General features: G+C 49.9%; 1 non-coding gene across 1 annotated transcript; it reads right to left on the reverse strand.

The window, feature by feature from the left end:
• Window positions 1–1,515: 1,515 nt before the first annotated feature.
• LOC111532457 lies at window positions 1,516–1,616 on the reverse strand. The gene has a single exon (XR_002728554.1). It is a non-coding gene; the product is annotated as a small nucleolar RNA U13 (small nucleolar RNA).
• Window positions 1,617–5,971: the final 4,355 nt, after the last annotated feature.

Genomic DNA, 5,971 nt, shown 5'->3' on the forward strand with positions numbered 1-5,971 from the left:
TGACATCCAGGTGTCCTCCTTGAAGGAGGTGGCGTTGGATCTAGGCCTTGAAGGCCAAGTAGGCTTCATGACATGAGCAGTGGGAAGGGATGCCCAGGACACAGGAGCTTGGAGGCGAGACACATCCCATGTTGAGGGCAGGTGCTCTGTGTTCAAGTAACAGGAGCCGGGTTGCAAAGGTGAGGTGATCCCCATGCAGCTGAAACCAGAGAGTTCCCCTCGCAGGATGTGAAACAGGGTCGTCACCTGCTTGGTCATCCCACAGTTCAAACCCTCAGGGGAGCAGGCAGACGGGCAGGTGCCGAGGCCGGGACAAGAGCTTTTGGGCTCTGGCTCCACAGCAGCATCTAGAGGTGGAAGTCTGCAACCCCCAAAGCTGAAATGCGTGTGTGTTACTGTTACCAGACTCTTTCAGATTTGCCATCTGCAGATGGCTTGTGTGTTAATGAGCGCAATGGACCCTCTGCCTTATTGAAAGGGCAGGGGCTAGTATGACAGCATTCTGTATCCCGAGTTCTTGCCCAGTGTACCAGAAGATCAGATCACAAGGGCGTAAAGAATGAGTGCAAGGTTGTATTGAGTGGAGGAGGTGGCTCTCAGTGAGATGGATGGGGAGCCCGAAGGAGGGGCTGGAGGGGGAAGGTGGTCTTCACCTGGAATCGGGCCATCCATTGCTGGCCTTTTCTCTAGCCACCCCTGGCTGAACTCCCCTCGGCCTCCAGATGTTCCTCCGCTTCTCTCTTTCTCTGTCTCGTTGTTCTGCTGTCACTGGTCTGCTGGTTCTGCTGGTCCTGACGTTCAGCCACTTGCATGTATGTCCTCGGATTTATATGGGGACAGGATAGGGGGCACAGTGGGCCGAAAGGCAACTTTTCAGTGAAAAACAGAAATGCCTGTCCTCATTTAGGTCCTCAGGTCTTCAGACTTGAGGGTGGGGCCTTTGCCAGGGAACCTCGGTCTTCTACCCAGCACCTCCCAGTTTCCTGTCCATATCACAGTGAGGGGCCAACGTTTCACATAATCCAAATGAAGAATTGTGTGTCTTCTCCGTTCTGGAGGGCATGGGGGCCGCTCAGGGACAGGGCCATCTCCTAAGTGAGCAGACTTCCCCTGTAAGAACTGTGGATTTGGAGGACCCTGTTAGGACCTGGAGTGAGGACCCTGTTAGGACCTGGAGTGGGAGCAGAGAGATGGGGTGGTCTGGGGACACATTCGAGAGCTCACCTGGGGAACCCTAAAGGTGACTCAGGTCAGCCTCTGCCTGCAGGTCTCACAGTGTGGTCAGGAAGGAGTGACCTCAATGAAACCCTGCTGCTGACCACACCAGGCTGTGGGCGCCGGAACCATCCCAGACCAGCGCACGCAACATCGGCACGGTGGGGCTCTGTGCTGCAGCAGAATCAGCCAGAGGGCTCCGAGGCCCACCTCAGCAGAAACGGCCCCACGGCATGCCCCAGAGAGATGACGAGGGGCTTTTTGTGGTTGCTCTTGTTATTCTTTTCTTTCTTTTTTTAACATCAGACAGGTAATGTGATGTCGTAACAAGGCTTGAGAGAGGCACATCTCACACGTGAGCATGAAAACCCAATCATCATGCTTATGAACCACAAAAGGATCTTAACCTACTTACCTAAGGGAGACCCCCACTCACTACAGATTTGGAGTCAAACTGAACTCAAGTGCCAGAGCCACTCATCAGCTGCGAGACTTGGCTCCAATCGTGTATACCTCGGGTCTCAGATTTGGGGAACAGTGCATCCCCTCTCTCATCTTATAAATGAGGACGGTGAGGCAGAACTTGGACTAGAAACCTGAGGTTCTGACCTGGGATCTTCAAGATTAAAATAACTCATCTCCTCTTTCACTCCAGAGAAGGTGCAAACCTAGATACATGGGCTCAGGTCAGGGCAAAGCTTGTCACCGCTCTTGGACAGAGCGAATGGGGAGGCCAAGATGGGTGGAATGGGAGGGACCCAGTGGAAGCCAGGCAGCTTCCCCACCTCTGACCCAGTGTTCATGGTTGCCGTTTCTTCCGGAAAAGTGAATTTCAAGAACGAGCAGCACATTCCTCCTCCTGAACCAGAAAGACACATGTCTGGCAGCATTAAACCACGGCGGGTTTTGGATTTTCCCATCATGGGATCCCCCACTGTCCTGCCCCTTTCCATTATGGAGCATAATCAGGAGGGTCCCCCATTTTAGCGCAGATAATCACAAAGTCACAGATAATTGACAAATCAAGTACTATGCAAATCAAGTGCTAATTCCAAGCAATTAAAAACTGAGTCACAGCTAAACTGCAGTGAATTTGAAAATTTATTTTTTTATATAATGCAAAACACATTGAGCGGAGACAAGACACAATGACCAAAGAAATTATACACGTTACTCTGAACGGGCAGAAAAGTGGGTGTGGCTACACACACCTTTCAATCAATACTTGGCAACCAGGAAATGAAGTTGTTGCATGTTCTGTCTCCTGCTGGATATAAATGGCAAATGGTGGAGGGACAGCGGAGGAGAGGCAGGCAATGTGCTCCCACGCCCCTCTGGAGGGCTCTGCAAGACCTAAAGCATCAGGTTAAAGTCAGACAGCACGGTCCCCTGCAGGCAAAAAGGCAACACCAGAATGGAGAAAGGGGGTTTCCCCAAATCCTGGTATCAAGACCATCGGCCAGTCCGCTATGCCAGGAACTGAGACCCTCAAGGGAAGAAGGAATCCTCCTTCTTGCAGCTTCAATGACCTAGCAACAAAGAACATAAGCCCTATTAGATATGCTTCTCAGCCTGCCCAGAAAGACAATAGATGGCAGGGACAGCACGGAAGGAGGCTGACCCGCACACCCTTGCCCAGACAATACCCAGGCGCGCCTCCAGCTGCCCGCACCAGGGTCCGAGTGCTGCCAACGGCCAAAGGAGACAGACGCAGGGACCCCGCGAGCATCCAGGCGGGAGCTCCTTCCTTCTGCCTGGGCTACTTTTCAAACCCCGGTGCTTTTTATGGCTCCTTTTCACTGCGGGTGGAATGAGCCACGGAGGTCAATGCCACACGCACACGCACAAAAGCTTCAGGGAGGACAAAGAGACTTCAATGTCATTCTCTACACAGGAACGGAAAGACATATGGCCCTTCTGTGACAGGCCGCGGGCAATTGGAGCTCAAGATTCAGGCGGCAGAGGAAAGGCTATCACTGAAGAATAAATCTGAGATCTGAGGGAGCTGCAAAGTAATCACCTTGGATTAAGGCCACTTTTCCAGGGCCAGGAGGAACAAAGGCTAGTTCCCAAAGCCTGTAGAAGGAATATTTGTTGTTTTTCATGATGAGAGAGGTCTCTCAGAGGGAGGAAGCAGGCTGTGTGCACATGGTCACCAGGGAGCAGGGCTGGCTGTCCCCACCATCCCTGCGACCCCCCTGCTGTCTACTCAGGTATGGGGCCCCCCAGGTCCCTGCACACAGGCGCCTGCCCTCCCTGGCAATGGTAGGCCAGGCTCCCCGAGCGCCTCGCAGAGACGCACTCGCCCAGAGCCATGAGGCAAGAGCAAGAGGAAAACCAGCCAGAAAGTGTCTCCTCCACCTGCTTTTACTGCTCACAGGGGTAAGCAATCCCCAGCCTGGAGTGTTTTCTTCGTGTTTTGTTTTCTGTAAAATCACCATGGACTTATTTTCAAATAAGAGATTGTTTCAGCTTGGGGTGCAAGCTGCTGTCTCCAATGGGGACTGAAGGAAGACTCACCCAGGCAGGACTGAACCCCCTCCTGTATCTGGGAATCCCATGTCTGCAGAGGGAGAGTATGGCCACAGCCTCAGGCCTGCCCACGAATCCCGTTACCTGGTCATCATCAGAACAAATCCCCACCTTCTGCGGGCTGTGGTCACACCCCGAAACCTCTTTCGTTGGATCCCCCAAATTAGAATAAGCCCCTCCCTCCAAAGTCATTGTAAGGGACCCCTGAGTTTGATGGTTTGGGGAGAACCAGACCTTTTCGGGGGCAGTGGAAGGGCGCCCAGGGCTCAGTGTTTGCAATTCACTGCACTGAACACCAAGAAAATAGCGACTTTTCACTTTTCACAGCAGGCAGTTTTGAGATAATAGAAACGTAGTCCTTTCAGGACCAAAACCTTTCTATGGAACCATATTTCTGGAAACGTTTTTGCATTAGATACGTGTCCTCTGCCTTCTTAAACGGAGCGGAAATGCAGCTTCATCCTCTCCAGCTGTCTCCAGTGATCACTATGAGTGGAGTCTGGCCCGATTCCTTCTCTTTGGGCGCCTGGTTTTTCTCACTTGTGATTGGAGAAAGTGATCCCACCTTTTACAATCAGAAACTAAACGGCAAGATGGTGCACGTTAAGTCACCACGTGTGTCTGCCTGTGCTAAACAAACTCTGGGTCCCCATCTCCTCCCCCAGGCCTTTCTGCCCCCCAAACACCACCTCCCACACCTGGGGAGGGAGAAGCTGCAAATAAGGCTGGGCTCTTCTCCTCCAGGTTAAATGTGATCAGACTGATACGGTTTTGGTAGTTCTTCCAAACGGTGCCTCTATGTCGGGGTGTCTGAAATTCCTTCTTCCTTCCATAAACATTCCTGCTTTGGAACCAGTGCGTTCTTTTTGTAGCTTTCTGTATTGCACTTGGACCTCCTACCATGGCAATCCCACTAACAAGGCCTTAGTGTGTGCTCAAGTCTCCTTTACAGGCCGCTAGATGGCCAGAATTCTTTAACCAGAGCCATAACATCAGATGGCTCTCAGCACTCCGGACTGTGAAATTCAAGAGGAACGACTCAATCTATATCTCATTTGGCTTGTAGGTCTCCAAGGACTCACTGGAACTACAATTATACCTGGGAGGCAGGGCAGCTCAGGGAAGCAAAAAGCAAAGTCTGAATATTTCATCTCACCTCCATCGGATGTCCCTGGACATTTCTGCTGAGTCCGGATTTGGGACGAACACTCTCCTTGTAGGTATCTATCTTGCTCTCATCCTTTCCATTCATAAAATCTACATATCTAATCAATGAGAATTATTCATCAAATACAGTGTGTTCCACAACGGACCAAGTTTTAACCCTTGGCATAGGAATGACAGGTAAGATGTAGAAAGAGAAATAAAAACGATGACCCCCCTGAGAATAGGGGATGGGGGCTTGAATAGAACGGAGCTCTACTTTTTACTCTTCAAATATCAGATTGATTTTTTTAACTTTGAGCATGTTTTACTTTTTATTAAAAATAAATACATCCCTATGCCCCGTAATCCAAACATACATTGCTAGTTGTCGTCCTGTGTAGGTACTCAGATGTGTTCCCCCAAAATATACACAAAAAAGAAAGATGTGTATTGCAACATTTTTTGAAATAGCAAAAAACTGAAACAAGCAAAGTGTTCATACAAAGAGGACAGGGGAAATAAATCAGGTCCCCAAAGATGATGAAATTCTACTTCACTAGGAGTAAAAAGGGTGGGGGGCTCAGTATGGAAACCAATGACGGTGAAGCTCTTCAGTCATTAGAAGTAAAAGGTGGGGTCAGTGTGGAAACCAATGATGGTGAAATGCTACAGTCATTAGAAGTGAAAGGGGTCGGGGGTCAGCGTCGAAACTGATGATGGTGAAATGCTACAGTCATTAGAAGTAAAAGGGGAGGGTCAGTATGGAAACCAATGATAATGAAATGCTATAGTCATTACTAGTAAAAGGGGAGGGTCAGTGTGGAAATTGATGATGGTGCTACAGTCATTAGAAGTAAATGGGCTGGGGGGGTCAGTGTGGAAACCAATGTTAGTGAAACTCTACAGTCATTAGAAGTAAAAGGGGAGGGTCAGTGTGGAAACCAATGATGGTGAAACGCTATAGTCATTAGAAGTAAAAGGGGGAGTCAGTGTGGAAACTGATGATGTTGAAATGCTACAGTCATTAGAATTAAAAGGGGGGTGTCAGTGTGGAAACCAATGATGGTGAAATGCTACA

This window comes from Piliocolobus tephrosceles, chromosome 15, assembly GCF_002776525.5.
Source record: "Piliocolobus tephrosceles isolate RC106 chromosome 15, ASM277652v3, whole genome shotgun sequence".
Taxonomy (NCBI): Eukaryota; Metazoa; Chordata; class Mammalia; order Primates; family Cercopithecidae; genus Piliocolobus; species Piliocolobus tephrosceles.